We start from the raw sequence: 17,747 nt of genomic DNA, 5'->3' as shown, positions 1-17,747 counted from the left end.
TCCCTCGCTCACTCCTCCAACCCCTCCAACCTCTCCCCCCTCCCTTCAACCCCTCCAAACTCCCTCCCTCCCTCCAACCCCTCCCCCCACCTCCCTCCCTCAAACACCTCCCTCCCTCCTACCCCTCCCTCCCTCCTACCCCTCCCTCCCTCCAACACCTCCCTCCCTCCAACCCCTCCCTCCCTCCAACACCTCCCCCCACCTCCCTCCCTCCAACACCTCCCTCCCTCCAACCCCTCCCTCCCTCCCTCCCTCCCTCCCTCCCACCCTCCCTCCCTCCCTCCCTCCCTCCCTCGCTCCCTCTTCTGTGGAGCCCTCAGCCGATGACAACCCCTCCCTCCCTCCAACCCCTCCCCCTTCCCCCTCACCCCACCTACCTCCCCTCCACCCCCCTCCCTCCCTCTACACCCCCCTCCCTCCAACCCCTCCCTCCCTCCACACCCTCCCAACCCTCCCTCCCTCCAACCCCTCCTGCTTCACCCATCCCTCCATCCCCTCCCCCTCCCTCCAACCCCTCCCTCCCTCCTCCCTCCCTCCCCTCCCCCTCCCTCCAACCCTCACTCCCTCCTTCCCTCGCTCACTCCTCCAACCCCTCCAACCTCTCCCCCCTCCCTTCAACCCCTCCAAACTCCCTCCCTCCCTCCAACCCCTCCCCCCACCTCCCTCCCCCCACCTCCCTCCCTCCAACACCTCCCTCCCTCCTACCCCTCCCTCCCTACAACACCTCCCTCCCTCCAACCCCTCCCTCCCTCCAACACCTCCCCCCACCTCCCTCCCTCCAACCCCTCCCTCCCTCCAACACCTCCCAACCCCCCCCCTTTCTTTAATTAAAGATGTGTTGCCAATCCTATGAATCTCCATCTCTCTCTCTGTTATGACAGGCTAATTACTACTCTAGAACAGGGCTGCTACTTGGACCCATACCAATGTGCTTCTGGTTAAATACCATACAGTCTGTATGTTAAACTGCGTTCTATTCCCTCCACAGTACACTACCTTAGACCAGCGCCCTATGGGGAACAGGGAGCCTATTGGACCCATGGCAATGTGCTTCTGGTCTGTGTGTTAAACAGCGTTCTATTCCCTCCACAGTACACTACCTTAGACCAGAGCCCTATGGGGAACAGGGAGCCTATTGGGACAGGAACAACACAGGTCTTCCTTTTTTATTGATTAAATCCCTCACTGAGATCAAAGCAGATGATTTTGGCTCCGACGAGGCTAATTTATGTGTTTCGTCTATGGTTCTGTGAAGAGGGTTTTTAAAGAGATATTACTGACTCCTTAAAGAGATATTACTGACTCCTTAAAGAGATATTACTGACTCCTTAAAGAGATATTACTGACTCCTTAAAGAGATATTACTGACTCCTTAAAGAGATATTACTGACTCCTTAAAGAGATATTACTGACTCCTTAAAGAGATATTACTGACTCCTTAAAGAGATATTACTGACTCCTTAAAGAGATATTACTGACTCCTTAAAGAGATATTACTGACTCCTTAAAGAGATATTACTGACTCCTCAATGATGATGGTTTTGGTTGGACCAGAATATTAGGTTGGAAGGGTACAAAACCACCAATCTGTTTACGAGCCACAGATCAGTGATGCTGTGAATGTAGTGAGGCTGTTTTCACTGTGATGAAAACATCTCTGTTGTTTCGGTTCAAACGGATCAGAAATACCTTCGAATCTGGAAAATTAGTTCTGAGACGTCGTCATCGACGGAGAATATCTTGGAGGCACTAAACACCTCTACACACACCCAGACCCACACACGCTCACACACACACACACGCGCGCGCACGCACACACACGCTCACACACACACGCACACGCACACGCACGCACGCACGCGCGCACACACACACACACACACACACACACACACACACACACACACACACACACAAACACACACACACACCCAGACGCGCACACGCTCACGCGCACACACACACACACACACCCACACACACCCAGATGCGCACGCGCTCACACGCACACACGCACACGCACATATATACACACACACACATATACACACACACACACACGACCCCCCCCCCCCCCTCCCCCCCACTGTCCTATGTCCATTGCAATACTTTTAAGTTAGTAACCTTTAGACTCATAGTGCTGAGGCCTGATCCATGATATTCAGACACACAGCAGTATGTCATCTGATGTCCTGTACACAGCTCAATGGGACGATCTGAGGGTAACCTGGGTGGTCCTAATGTCCTATACACAGCTCAATGGGACGATCTGAGGGTAACCTGGGTGGACCTAATGTCCTGTACACAGCTCAATGTGACGATCTGAGGGTAACCTGGGTGGTCCTAATGATCTGAGGGCAACCTGGGTGGTCCTAATGTCCTGTACACAGCTCAACGTAACGATATGAGGGTAAACTCGGTGGAGCTAGGATCTAGCATGGGCTGGGAGATAGGATCTAGCCTGGGCTGGGAGCTAAGATCTGGCCTGGGATGGGAGATAGGATCTAACCTGGGCTAGGAGATAGGCTCTAGCCTGGGCAAGGAGATAGGATCTAACCTGGGCAAGGAGATAGGATCTAGCCTGGGCTAGGAGATAGGATCTAGCCTGGGCTGGGAGATAGGATCTAGCCTGGGATGGGAGATAGGATCAAGTCTGTACTAGGAAATAGGATCTAGTCTGGGCTAGGAGATAGGATCTAGTCTGAGCTAGGAGATAGGATCTAGTCTGGGCTGGGAGGTAGGATCTAGTCTGGGCTAAGAGGTAGGATCTAGTCTGGGCTAGGAGATAGGATCTAGCCTGGGCTAGGAGATAGGATCTAGTCAGGGCTGGGAGCTATGATCCAGTCTGGGCTAGGAGATAGGATCTAGTCTGGGCTAGGAGATAGGATCTAGCCTGGGCTAGGAGATAGGATCTGGGCCTGGGCTAGGAGATAGGATCTAGCCTGGGCTGGGAGATAGGATCCGGCCTGGGCTGGGAGAAAGGATCTAGTCTGGTCTAGGAGCTAGGATCTAGTCTGGGCTAGGATATAGGATCTGGGCCTTTGGAGGACAAGGAAGGACAGGGAATATTCACTACTAACTTGGTGAAAGGTGCTGTCTGCCTGGTGTTACCTTGGTGAATGGTGCTGTCTGCCTGGTGTTACCTTGGTGAAGGGTGCTGTCTGCCTGGTGTTACCTTGGTGAAAGGTGCTGTCTGCCTGGTGTTACCCTGGTGAAGGGTGCTGTCTGCCTGGTGTTACCTTGGTGAAAGGTGCTGTCTGCCTGGTGTTACCTTGGTGAAAGGTGCTGTCAGCCTGGTGTTACCTTGGTGAAAGGTGCTGTCAGCCTGGTGTTACCTTGGTGAAAGGTGCTGTCAGCCTGGTGTTACCTTGGTAAAAGGTGCTGTCAGCCTGGTGTTACCTTGGTGAAAGGTGCTGTCAGCCTGGTGTTACCTTGGTGAAAGGTGCTGTCTGTCTGGTGTTACCTTGGTGAAGGGTGCTGTCAGCCTGGTGTTACCTTGGTGAAAGGTGCTGTCAGCCTGGTGTTACCTTGGTGAAAGGTGCTGTCTGCCTGGTGTTACCTTGGTGAAGGGTGCTGTCTGCCTGGTGTTACCTTGGTGAAAGGTGCTGTCTGCCTGGTGTTACCTTGGTGAAAGGTGCTGTCAGCCTGGTGTTACCTTGGTGAAAGGTGCTGTCAGCCTGGTGTTACCTTGGTGAAAGGTGCTGTCTGCCTGGTGTTACCTTGGTGAAGGGTGCTGTCTGCCTGGTGTTACCTTGGTGAAAGGTGCTGTCTGCCTGGTGTTACCTTGGTGAAAGGTGCTGTCTGTCTGGTGTTACCTTGTTGAAAGGTGCTGTCTGCCTGGTGTTACCCTGAGCTAATGTTTCAACTCATGGGGGAGAGAAACATACTGCCAACCTTAGTGCTCATAGTTCCTCTGTGTTGTAGAAACCTCTGTGTTTCTCTGCAGCTCTTCCTATATCAGCATCCCTCTGTGTTGTAGAAACCTCTGTGGTTCTCTTACTACTCCTCCAATCTCTTGTCGCTGCAGCGTAACTGAACAGCATCACCAAGAGTTATAGCCATGTTTTTATCACTACGGTAAACAATGTCTCTTCTATAATGGGTTTTATCAGGACTTTCTCAGACCCGGTGTCAAAACTCCTTAAAGATGAGATTATGTTTTTGAAATATGCAAAGTGCACTATGTGCATTTATCTCCAAGCTAATTTATCTGGACTGGTAAAAAAAACATCCCCGCAATGCCATTAACTATTGTGTAGACTAGATGATCACTGTATTGTGAGAAAGAAAAAAACATGTCAGACAAGGTCAACAGTTAAAACGTTTATAATGTATCTGCATTTGCTTTTAGTGTCTTTCTGGATGTGAAGCCAAGCGATTGTTGTGGCCAAGACGTCTCGGATGGAAAACGTTGGGGCGACAAGACAGAACGGCCGTGTGAATCAGCACAATGTTATTGGGAAGTGGTTGGAACTTCCTCTTTCGTGTGTCTGTCACACAAGTGGAGGGGGACAAATGAGAGGAGCGGTCTTGTGATGCATGTAGGGTCGAGAACACGAAGGAGAGACGAGACATCCTGTCAGTATGTTACTGCTGTTAGAGACATCCTGTCAGTATGTTACTGCTGTTAGAGACATCCTGTCAGTATGTTACTGCTGTTAGAGACATCCTGTCAGTATGTTACTGCTGTTAGAGACATCCTGTCAGTATGTTACTGCTGTTAGAGACTAGACATCCTGTCAGTATGTTACTGCTGTTAGAGACTAGACATCCTGTCAGTATGTTACTGCTGTTAGAGACATCCTGTCAGTATGTTACTGCTGTTAGAGACATCCTGTCAGTATGTTACTGCTGTTAGAGACTAGACATCCTGTCAGTATGATACTGCTGTTAGAGACATCCTGTCAGTATGTTATTGCTGTTAGAGACATCCTGTCAGTATGTTACTGCTGTTAGAGACATCCTGTCAGTATGTTACTGCTGTTAGAGACATCCTGTCAGTATGTTACTGCTGTTAGAGACATCCTGTCAGTATGTTACTGCTGTTAGAGACTAGACATCCTGTCAGTATGTTACTGCTGTTAGAGACATCCTGTCAGTATGTTACTGCTGTTAGAGACATCCTGTCAGTATGTTACTGCTGTTAGAGACATCCTGTCAGTATGTTACTGCTGTTAGAGACATCCTGTCAGTATGTTACTGCTGTTAGAGACATCCTGTCAGTATGTTACTGCTGTTAGAGACTAGACATCCTGTCAGTATGTTACTGCTGTTAGAGACATCCTGTCAGTATGTTACTGCTGTTAGAGACATCCTGTCAGTATGATACTGCTGTTAGAGACTAGACATCCTGTCAGTATGTTACTGCTGTTAGAGACTAGACATCCTGTCAGTATGTTACTGCTGTTAGAGACATCCTGTCAGTATGTTACTGCTGTTAGAGACATCCTGTCAGTATGATACTGCTGTTAGAGACTAGACATCCTGTCAGTATGTTACTGCTGTTAGAGACTAGACATCCTGTCAGTATGTTACTGCTGTTAGAGACTAGACATCCTGTCAGTATGTTACTGCTGTTAGAGACATCCTGTCAGTATGTTACTGCTGTTAGAGACATCCTGTCAGTATGTTACTGCTGTTAGAGACATCCTGTCAGTATGTTACTGCTGTTAGAGACATCCTGTCAGTATGTTACTGCTGTTAGAGACATCCTGTCAGTATGTTACTGCTGTTAGAGACATCCTGTCAGTATGTTACTGCTGTTAGAGACATCCTGTCAGTATGTTACTGCTGTTAGAGACATCCTGTCAGTATGTTACTGCTGTTAGAGACTAGACATCCTGTCAGTATGTTACTGCTGTTAGAGACTAGACATCCTGTCAGTATGTTACTGCTGTTAGAGACTAGACATCCTGTCAGTATGTTACTGCTGTTAGAGACATCCTGTCAGTATGTTACTGCTGTTAGAGACTAGACATCCTGTCAGTATGTTACTGCTGTTAGAGACTAGACATCCTGTCAGTATGTTACTGCTGTTAGAGACATCCTGTCAGTATGTTACTGCTGTTAGAGACATCCTGTCAGTATGTTACTGCTGTTAGAGACATCCTGTCAGTATGTTACTGCTGTTAGAGACATCCTGTCAGTATGTTACTGCTGTTAGAGACATCCTGTCAGTATGTTACTGCTGTTAGAGACTAGACATCCTGTCAGTATGTTACTGCTGTTAGAGACTAGACATCCTGTCAGTATGATACTGCTGTTAGAGACATCCTGTCAGTATGTTACTGCTGTTAGAGACTAGACATCCTGTCAGTATGTTACTGCTGTTAGAGACATCCTGTCAGTATGTTACTGCTGTTAGAGACTAGACATCCTGTCAGTATGTTACTGCTGTTAGAGACTAGACATCCTGTCAGTATGTTACTGCTGTTAGAGACTAGACATCCTGTCAGTATGTTACTGCTGTTAGAGACATCCTGTCAGTATGTTACTGCTGTTAGAGACTAGACATCCTGTCAGTATGTTACTGCTGTTAGAGACATCCTGTCAGTATGTTACTGCTGTTAGAGACATCCTGTCATTATGTTACTGCTGTTAGAGACATCCTGTCAGTATGATACTGCTGTTAGAGACATCCTGTCAGTATGTTACTGCTGTTAGAGACATCCTGTCAGTATGTTACTGCTGTTAGAGACTAGACATCCTGTCAGTATGTTACTGCTGTTAGAGACTAGACATCCTGTCAGTATGTTACTGCTGTTAGAGACTAGACATCCTGTCAGTATGATACTGCTGTTAGAGACTAGACATCCTGTCAGTATTTTACTGCTGTTAGAGACATCCTGTCAGTATGTTACTGCTGTTAGAGACTAGACATCCTGTCAGTATGATACTGCTGTTAGAGACATCCTGTCAGTATGTTACTGCTGTTAGAGACTAGACATCCTGTCAGTATGTTACTGCTGTTAGAGACATCCTGTCAGTATGTTACTGCTGTTAGAGACATCCTGTCAGTATGTTACTGCTGTTAGAGACATCCTGTCAGTATGATACTGCTGTTAGAGACTAGACATCCTGTCAGTATGTTACTGCTGTTAGAGACATCCTGTCAGTATGTTACTGCTGTTAGAGACATCCTGTCAGTATGTTACTGCTGTTAGAGACTAGACATCCTGTCAGTATGTTACTGCTGTTAGAGACTAGACATCCTGTCAGTATGTTACTGCTGTTAGAGACATCCTGTCAGTATGTTACTGCTGTTAGAGACATCCTGTCAGTATGTTACTGCTGTTAGAGACTAGACATCCTGTCAGTATGTTACTGCTGTTAGAGACATCCTGTCAGTATGTTACTGCTGTTAGAGACATCCTGTCAGTATGTTACTGCTGTTAGAGACATCCTGTCAGTATGATACTGCTGTTAGAGACATCCTGTCAGTATGATACTGCTGTTAGAGACATCCTGTCAGTATGATACTGCTGTTAGAGACATCCTGTCAGTATGTTACTGCTGTTAGAGACTAGACATCCTGTCAGTATGTTACTGCTGTTAGAGATATCCTGTCAGTATGTTACTGCTGTTAGAGACATCCTGTCAGTATGTTACTGCTGTTAGAGACATCCTGTCAGTATGATACTGCTGTTAGAGACTAGACATCCTGTCAGTATGTTACTGCTGTTAGAGACATCCTGTCAGTATGTTACTGCTGTTAGAGACATCCTGTCAGTATGTTACTGCTGTTACAGACTAGACATCCTGTCAGTATGTTACTGCTGTTAGAGACATCCTGTCAGTATGATACTGCTGTTAGAGACTAGACATCCTGTCAGTATGTTACTGCTGTTAGAGACATCCTGTCAGTATGTTACTGCTGTTAGAGACATCCTGTCAGTATGATACTGCTGTTAGAGACTAGACATCCTGTCAGTATGTTACTGCTGTTAGAGACATCCTGTCAGTATGTTACTGCTGTTAGAGACATCCTGTCAGTATGTTACTGCTGTTAGAGACATCCTGTCAGTATGTTACTGCTGTTAGAGACTAGACATCCTGTCAGTATGTTACTGCTGTTAGAGACTAGACATCCTGTCAGTATGTTACTGCTGTTAGAGACATCCTGTCAGTATGTTACTGCTGTTAGAGACATCCTGTCAGTATGTTACTGCTGTTAGAGACTAGACATCCTGTCAGTATGTTACTGCTGTTAGAGACATCCTGTCAGTATGTTACTGCTGTTAGAGACTAGACATCCTGTCAGTATGTTACTGCTGTTAGAGACTAGACATCCTGTCAGTATGTTACTGCTGTTAGAGACTAGACATCCTGTCAGTATGTTACTGCTGTTAGAGACATCCTGTCAGTATGTTACTGCTGTTAGAGACATCCTGTCAGTATGTTACTGCTGTTAGAGACATCCTGTCAGTATGTTACTGCTGTTAGAGACTAGACATCCTGTCAGTATGTTACTGCTGTTAGAGACTAGACATCCTGTCAGTATGTTACTGCTGTTAGAGACTAGACATCCTGTCAGTATGTTACTGCTGTTAGAGACATCCTGTCAGTATGTTACTGCTGTTAGAGACTAGACATCCTGTCAGTATGTTACTGCTGTTAGAGACATCCTGTCAGTATGTTACTGCTGTTAGAGACTAGACATCCTGTCAGTATGATACTGCTGTTAGAGACATCCTGTCAGTATGTTACTGCTGTTAGAGACTAGACATCCTGTCAGTATGATACTGCTGTTAGAGACATCCTGTCAGTATGTTACTTCTGTTAGAGACTAGACATCCTGTCAGTATGATACTGCTGTTAGAGACATCCTGTCAGTATGTTACTGCTGTTAGAGACATCCTGTCAGTATGTTACTGCTGTTAGAGACTAGACATCCTGTCAGTATGTTACTGCTGTTAGAGACTAGACATCTTGTCAGTATGTTACTGCTGTTAGAGACATCCTGTCAGTATGTTACTGCTGTTAGAGACTAGACATCCTGTCAGTATGATACTGCTGTTAGAGACATCCTGTCAGTATGTTACTGCTGTTAGAGACTAGACATCCTGTCAGTATGATACTGCTGTTAGAGACATCCTGTCAGTATGTTACTTCTGTTAGAGACTAGACATCCTGTCAGTATGATTCTGCTGTTAGAGACATCCTGTCAGTATGTTACTGCTGTTAGAGACATCCTGTCAGTATGTTACTGCTGTTAGAGACTAGACATCCTGTCAGTATGTTACTGCTGTTAGAGACTAGACATCCTGTCAGTATGATACTGCTGTTAGAGACATCCTGTCAGTATGTTACTGCTGTTAGAGACATCCTGTCAGTATGTTACTGCTGTTAGAGACATCCTGTCAGTATGTTACTGCTGTTAGAGACATCCTGTCAGTATGTTACTGCTGTTAGAGACTAGACATCCTGTCAGTATGATACTGCTGTTAGAGACATCCTGTCAGTATGTTACTGCTGTTAGAGACATCCTGTCAGTATGTTACTGCTGTTAGAGACTAGACATCCTGTCAGTATGTTACTGCTGTTAGAGACTAGACATCCTGTCAGTATGATACTGCTGTTAGAGACATCCTGTCAGTATGTTACTGCTGTTAGAGACATCCTGTCAGTATGTTACTGCTGTTAGAGACTAGACATCCTGTCAGTATGTTACTGCTGTTAGAGACATCCTGTCAGTATGTTACTGCTGTTAGAGACATCCTGTCAGTATGTTACTGCTGTTAGAGACATCCTGTCAGTATGTTACTGCTGTTAGAGACATCCTGTCAGTATGTTACTGCTGTTAGAGACATCCTGTCAGTATGATACTGCTGTTAGAGACTAGACATCCTGTCAGTATGTTACTGCTGTTAGAGACTAGACATCCTGTCAGTATGTTACTGCTGTTAGAGACATCCTGTCAGTATGTTACTGCTGTTAGAGACTAGACATCCTGTCAGTATGATACTGCTGTTAGAGACATCCTGTCAGTATGTTACTGCTGTTAGAGACTAGACATCCTGTCAGTATGTTACTGCTGTAGCACGGGGTTCAGCTGTTAAAGGGATACTTTGGGATTTTGGCCATGACGGCCTTTATCTAGCATGCTAGTAGATGACTTCCAGTCATTGCGCTAATGCTAGTTAGCATTGACCTAATGCTAGTTAGCATTAACTTACTCCGTACTGGACACGGAGACATACAAATGGTATCCACAAGTTAATCTGACTCTGAGGAAGTAGAAAAGGGGCCTCACTGCCAAAATCCAGAAGTGTCCCTTTAAACAAAATTGGGCAAAGCAGAACTGGACATAGCAAACCAGTCTGGAAAAAAGCCTCTTAGGCCTCTGGTCTAAAGTAGTGCACTATATAGGGAATAGGGCACCATTTGGAACGTAGGCCAGAACGAACACAGAACAGGCTGCCAGGATAACAGGCATTCTGACTGACTGACTGACTGAGTTTCTGGCTGGCTGGTCGGCTGGCTGGTCTATAGTTGGTCTGGAGGTATACATCTGACTGGCTGGTCTATAGTTGGTCTGGAGGTCTACATCTGACTGGCCGGTCTATAGTTGGTCTGGAGTTCTACATCTGACTGGCTGGTCTATAGTTGGTCTGGAGGTCTACATCTGACTGGCTGGTCTATAGTTGGTCTGGAGGTCTACATCTGACTGGCTGGTCTATAGTTGGTCTGGAGGTCTACATCTGACTGGCTGGTCTATAGTTGGTCTGGAGGTCTACATCCTCACAGGGACCATGTGCCTGCTAGTCATTCCTACGTAGCTCTGCTTTCTGTACTCTATTTCCCAGACCCAGCCTCATCCCCAGCCTCATCCCCAGCCTCATCCAACTCATCCCCAGCCTCATCCCCAGCTGGCTAGCCTGGCTGGTTTAAAGGCCTAGACTGGTACTGCAGGCTGGTACTAAAGTAGAACAGCAAAGGACACTAGTATGACCTATTTTCTTACACCCACATTCATTCTTAAAGTTCAATGTGGGGTTGGACTCGTCATAAAGTCAGAAGGGATGGAGTCATCTTGATGTGTTCTACAGTCACTGGAGAGGATGGTGGAGATCACTGGAAAGTAGGTGGAGGTAACTAGAGAGGATGGTGGAGATCACTGGAGAGGATGGTGGAAATCACTGGAGAGGATGGTGGAGATCACTGGAGAGGATGGTGGAGATCACTGGAGAGGATGTTGGAGATCACTGGAGAGGATGGTGGAGATCACTGGAATGGATGGTGGAGATCACTGGAGAGGATGGTGGAGATCACTGGAGAGGATGGTGGAGATCACTGGAGAGGATGGTGGAGATCACTGGAGAGGATGGTGGAGATCACTGGAGAGGATGTTGGAGATCACTGGAGAGTGGTTGGAGATTACTGGAGAGTGGGTGGAGATCACTGGAGAGTATGGTGGAGATCACTGGAGAGGATCGTGGAGTTCACTGGAGAGGACTGTGGAGATCACTGGAGAGGATGGTGGAGATCACTGGAGAGGATGTTGGAGATCACTGGAGAGGATCGTGGAGATCACTGGAGAGTGGGTGGAGATCACTGGAGAGGATGGTGGAGATCACTGGAGAGGATGGTGGAGATCACTGGAGAGTGGGTGGGGAGTCCCTTTGGAGATCCTAGGAGTAGCCCTGGCCCCTGAAACAGAGTCACTAAGACCAATGGAGCTGTCACTAAGACCACTGGAGCAGTCACTAAGACCCCTGGAGCAGTCACTAAGAACCCTGGAGCAGTCACTAAGACCCCTGGAACAGTCACTATAACCACTGGATCAGTCACTATGACCCCTGGAGTAGTCACTATGACCCCTGGAGCAGAGTCACTAAGACCCCTGGAGCAGAGTCACTAGGACCCCTGGAGCAGAGTCACTAAGACACCTGGAGCAGAGTCACTAAGACACCTGGAGCAGAGTCACTAAGACCCTGGAGCAGAGTCACTAAGACCCCTGGAGCAGAGCCACTAGGACCCCTGGATCAGAGTCACTAGGACCCCTGGAGCAGAGTCACTAAGACACCTGGAGCAGAGTCCCTAAGACACCTGGAGCAGAGTCACTAAGACCCTGGAGCAGAGCCACTAGGACCCCTGGATCAGAGTCACTAGGACCCCTGGAGTAGAGTCACCAGGACCCCTGGAGCAGAGTCACTAAGACCCCTGGAGCAGAGTCACTAGGATCCCTGGAGCAGTCACTAGGACCCTTGGAGTAGAGTCACCAGGACCCCTGGAGCAGAGTCACTAAGACCCCTGGAGCAGAGCCACTAAGACCCCTGGAGCAGTCACTATGACCCCTGGAGCAGAGTCACTAAGACCCCTGGAGCAGAGCCACTAAGACCCCTGGAGCAGTCACTATGACCCCTGGAGCAGAGTCACTAAGACCCCTGGAGCAGAGTCACTAAGACCCCTGGAGCTGTCACTATGACCCCTGGAGCAGAGTCACTAAGACCCCTGGAGCAGAGTCACCAGGACCCCTGGAGCAGAGTCACTAGGACCCCTGGAGTAGAGTCACCAGGACCCCTGGAGCAGAGTCACTAAGACCCCTGGAGCAGAGTCACTAGGATCCCTGGAGCAGTCACTAGGACCCTTGGAGTAGAGTCACCAGGACCCCTGGAGCAGAGTCACTAAGACCCCTGGAGCAGAGTCACTAAGACCCCTGTAGCAGAGTCACTAAGACCCCTGGAGCAGAGCCACTAGGACCCCTGGATCAGAGTCACTAAGACCCCTGTAGCAGAGTCACTAAGACCCCTGGAGCAGAGCCACTAGGACCCCTGGAGCAGTCACTATGACCCCTGTAGCAGAGTCACTAAGACCCCTGGAGCAGAGTCACTGGGACCCCTGGAGCAGAGCCACTAGGACCCCTGGAGCAGTCACTATGACCCCTGTAGCAGAGTCACTAAGACCCCTGGAGCAGAGTCACTGGGACCCCTGTAGCAGAGTCACTGGGACCCCTGGAGCAGAGTCACTAAGACCCCTGGAGCAGAGTCACTGGGACCCCTGTAGCAGAGTCACTAAGACCCCTGGAGCAGAGTCACTGGGACCCCTGTAGCAGAGTCACTGGGACCTCTGTATCTAATGTCCATTGCTCGTGTTTCTAGACCCAAGAAAGTCTCTTCTTCTTATTGGTGTCCTTTAGTAGTGTTTTCTTTGCAGCAATTCGACCATGAAGGCCTGATTGACACAGTCTCCTCTGAACAGTTGATGTTGAGATGTGTCTGTTACTTGAACTCTGAAGTATTTATTTGAGCTGCAATTTAGGCTGGTAACTCTAATGAACTTATCCTCTGCAGCAGAGGTAACCCTGGGTCTTCCTTTCCTGTGGCGGTCCTCATGAGAGACAGTTTCATCATAGTCCTTGATCGTTTTGCGGCTGCACTTGAAGAATCTTTCACAATTCTTGATATTTTCCGAATTGACTGACCGTCATGTCTTAAAGTAATGATGGACTGTTGTTTCTCTTTGTATATTTGAGCTGTTGTTGCCATAATATGGACTTGGTCTTTTACCAAATAGGGCTATCTTCTGTATTCCACCCCTACCTTGTCACAACACAACTGATTGGCTCAAATGCATTAAGAAGGAGAGAAATTCCACAAGTTAACTTTTAACAAGGCACACCTGTTAATTGAAAAGCATTCCAGGTGACTACCTCATTAAGCTGGTTGAGAGGATGCCAAGAGTGTACAAAGCTGCCATTAAGGCAAAGGGTGACTACTTTGAAGAATCTAAAATCTAAAATATATTTTGATTTGTTTAATACTTTTTTGGTTACTACATGATTACATATGTGTTATTTCCTAGTTATGTCTTCACTATTATTCTACAATGTAGAAAATAGTAAAAATAAAGAAAAACACTGGATTGAGTAGATGTGTCCAAACCTTTGACTGGTACTGTATGTACTGTGTATAAAGGGTTGTAGTTATGTACTGTGTATAAAGGGTTGTAGTTATGTACTGTGTATAAAGGGCTGTAGTTATGTACTGTGTATAAAGGGTTGTAGTTATGTACTGTGTATAAAGGGCTGTAGTTATGTACTGTGTATAAAGGGCTGTAGTTATGTACTGTGTATAAAGGGTTGTAGGTATGTACTGTGTATAAAGGGCTGTAGTTATGTACTGTGTATAAAGGGTTGTAGGTATGTACTGTGTATAAAGGGCTGTAGTTATGTACTGTGTATAAAGGGTTGTAGTTATGTACTGTGTATAAAGGGCTGTAGTTATGTACTGTGTATAAAGGGTTGTAGTTATGTACTGTGTATAAAGGGTTGTAGTTATGTACTGTGTATAAAGGGCTGTAGTTATGTACTGTGTATAAAGGGTTGTAGTTATGTACTGTGTATAAAGGGTTGTAGTTATGTACTGTGGCTGTAGTTATGTACTGTGTATAAAGGGTTGTAGTTATGTACTGTGTATAAAGGGTTGTAGTTATGTACTGTGGCTGTAGTTATGTACTGTGTATAAAGGGTTGTAGTTATGTACTGTGGCTGTAGGTATGTACTGTGTATAAAGGGTTGTAGTTATGTACGGTGGCTGTAGTTATGTACTGTGTATAAAGGGCTGTAGTTATGTACTGTGACTGTAGTTATGTACTGTGTATAAAGGGTTGTAGTTATGTACTGTGGCTGTAGGTATGTACTGTGTATAAAGGGCTGTAGTTATGTACTGTGGCTGTAGTTATGTACTGTGTATAGAGGGTTGGAGTTATGTACTGTGTATAGAGGGTTGTAGTTATGTACTGTGTATAAAGGGCTGTAGTTATGTACTGTGGCTGTAGTTATGTACTGTGTATAAAGGGCTGTAGTTATGTACTGTGTATAAAGGGCTGTAGTTATGTACTGTGTATAGAGGGTTGTAGTTATGTACTGTGTATAGAGGGTTGTAGTTATGTACTGTGGCTGTAGTTATGTACTGTGGTTGTAGTTATGTACTGTGTATAAAGGGCTGTAGTTATGTACTGTGTATAAAGGGTTGTAGTTATGTACTGTGGCTGTAGTTATGTACTGTGTATAGAGGGTTGTAGTTATGTACTGTGGCTGTAGTTATGTACTGTGGCTGTAGTTATGTACTGTGTATAAAGGGCTGTAGTTATGTACTGTGTATAAAGGGCTGTAGTTATGTACTGTGTATAAAGGGCTATAGTTATGTACTGTGGCTGTAGGTATGTACTGTGTATTAAGGGCTGTAGTTATGTACTGTGTATAAAGGGTTGTAGTTATGTACTGTGGCTGTAGTTATGTACTGTGTATAAAGGGCTGTAGTTATGTACTGTGTATAAAGGGCTGTAGTTATGTACTGTGTATAAAGGGCTGTAGTTATGTACTGTGTATAAAGGGCTGTAGTTATGTACTGTGTATAAAGGGCTGTAGTTATGTACTGTGTATAAAGGGTTGTAGTTATGTACTGTGGCTGTAGTTATGAACTGTGTATAAAGGGTTGTAGTTATGTACTGTGTATAAAGGGTTGTAGTTATGTACTGTGTATAAAGGGCTGTAGTTATGTACTGTGTATAGAGGGTTGTAGTTATGTACTGTGGCTGTAGTTATGTACTGTGTATTAAGGGCTGTAGTTATGTACTGTGTATAAAGGGTTGTAGTTATGTACTGTGGCTGTAGTTATGTACTGTGTATAAAGGGCTGTAGTTATGTACTGTGTATAAAGGGCTGTAGTTATGAACTGTGTATAAAGGGCTGTAGTTATGTACTGTGTATTAAGGGCTGTAGTTATGTACTGTGTATAAAGGGCTGTAGTTATGTACTGTGTATAGAGGGTTGTAGTTATGTACTGTGTATAGAGGGCTGTAGTTATGTACTGTGTATAGAGGGTTGTAGTTATGTACTGTGGCTGTAGTTATGTACTGTGTATAAAGGGTTGTAGTTATGTACTGTGTATAAAGGGCTGTAGTTATGTACTGTGGCTGTAGTTATGTACTGTGTATAAAGGGCTGTAGTTATGTACTGTGTATAAAGGGCTGTAGTTATGTACTGTGGCTGTAGTTATGTACTGTGTATAAAGGGCTGTAGTTATGTACTGTGTATAAAGGGCTGTAGTTATGTACTGTGTATAAAGGGCTGTAGTTATGTACTGTGTATAAAGGGTTGTAGTTATGTACTGTGTATATAGGGCTGTAGTTATGTATTGTGGCTGTAGTTATGTACTGTGTATAAAGGGTTGTAGTTATGTACTGTGGCTGTAGTTATGTACTGTGTATAAAGGGTTGTAGTTATGTACTGTGGCTGTAGTTATGTACTGTGTATAAAGGACTGTAGTTATGTACTGTGTATGAAGGGCTGTAGTTATGTACTGTGTATAAAGGGTTGTAGTTATGTACTATGGCTGTAGTTATGTACTGTGTATAAAGGGTTGTAGTTATGTACTGTGGCTGTAGTTATGTACTGTGTATAAAGGGCTGTAGTTATGTACTGTGTATAAAGGGCTGTAGTTATGTACTGTGTATAAAGGGCTGTAGGTATGTACTGTGTATAAAGGGTTGTAGTTATGTACTGTGTATAAAGGGCTGTAGTTATGTACTGTGTATAAAGGGCTGTAGTTATGTACTGTGTATAAGGGCTGTAGTTATGTACTGTGGCTGTAGTTATGTACTGTGTATAAAGGGTTGTAGTTATGTACTGTGTATAAAGGGCTGTAGTTATGTACTGTGTATAAAGGGCTGTAGGTATGTACTGTGTATAAAGGGCTGTAGTTATGTACTGTGGCTGTAGTTATGTACTGTGTATAAAGGGCTGTAGTTATGTACTGTGGCTGTAGTTATGTACTGTGGCTGTAGTTATGTACTGTGTATTAAGGGCTGTAGTTATGTACTGTGTATTAAGGGCTGTAGTTATGTACTGTGGCTGTAGTTATGTACTGTGTATAAAGGGCTGTAGTTATGTACTGTGTATAGAGGGTTGTAGTTATGTACTGTGGCTGTAGGTATGTACTGTGTATAAAGGGCTGTAGTTATGTACTGTGTATAAAGGGCTGTAGTTATGTACTGTGTATAGAGGGTTGTTGTTATGTACTGTGGCTGTAGGTATGTACTGTGTATAAAGGGCTGTAGTTATGTACTGTGTATAAAGGGTTGTAGTTATGTACTGTGTATAAAGGGTTGTAGTTATGTACTGTGTATAAAGGGTTGTAGTTATGTACTGTGTATAAAGGGCTGTAGTTATGTACTGTGTATAAAGGGCTGTAGTTATGTACTGTGTATAAAGGGTTGTAGTTATGTACTGTGTATAAAGGGTTGTAGTTATGTACTGTGGCTGTAGTTATGTACTGTGTATAAAGGGTTGTAGTTATGTACTGTGTATAAAGGGCTGTAGTTATGTACTGTGTATAAAGGGCTGTAGTTATGTACTGTGTATAAAGGGTTGTAGTTATGTACTGTGTATAAAGGGTTGTAGTTATGTACTGTGTATAAAGGGTTGTAGTTATGTACTGTGGCTGTAGTTATGTACTGTGTATAAAGGGTTGTAGTTATGTACTGTGGCTGTAGTTATGTACTGTGTATAAAGGGCTGTAGTTATGTACTGTGGCTGTAGTTATGTACTGTGGCTGTAGTTATGTACTGTGTATTAAGGGCTGTAGTTATGTACTGTGTATTAAGGGCTGTAGTTATGTACTGTGGCTGTAGTTATGTACTGTGTATAAAGGGCTGTAGTTATGTACTGTGTATAGAGGGTTGTAGTTATGTACTGTGGCTGTAGGTATGTACTGTGTATAAAGGGCTGTAGTTATGTACTGTGT

The sequence above is a fragment of the Oncorhynchus clarkii genome, chromosome 26 (genome assembly GCF_045791955.1).
Source record: "Oncorhynchus clarkii lewisi isolate Uvic-CL-2024 chromosome 26, UVic_Ocla_1.0, whole genome shotgun sequence".
NCBI lineage: Eukaryota > Metazoa > Chordata > Actinopteri > Salmoniformes > Salmonidae > Oncorhynchus > Oncorhynchus clarkii.
This window is presented reverse-complemented; position numbering follows the sequence as displayed.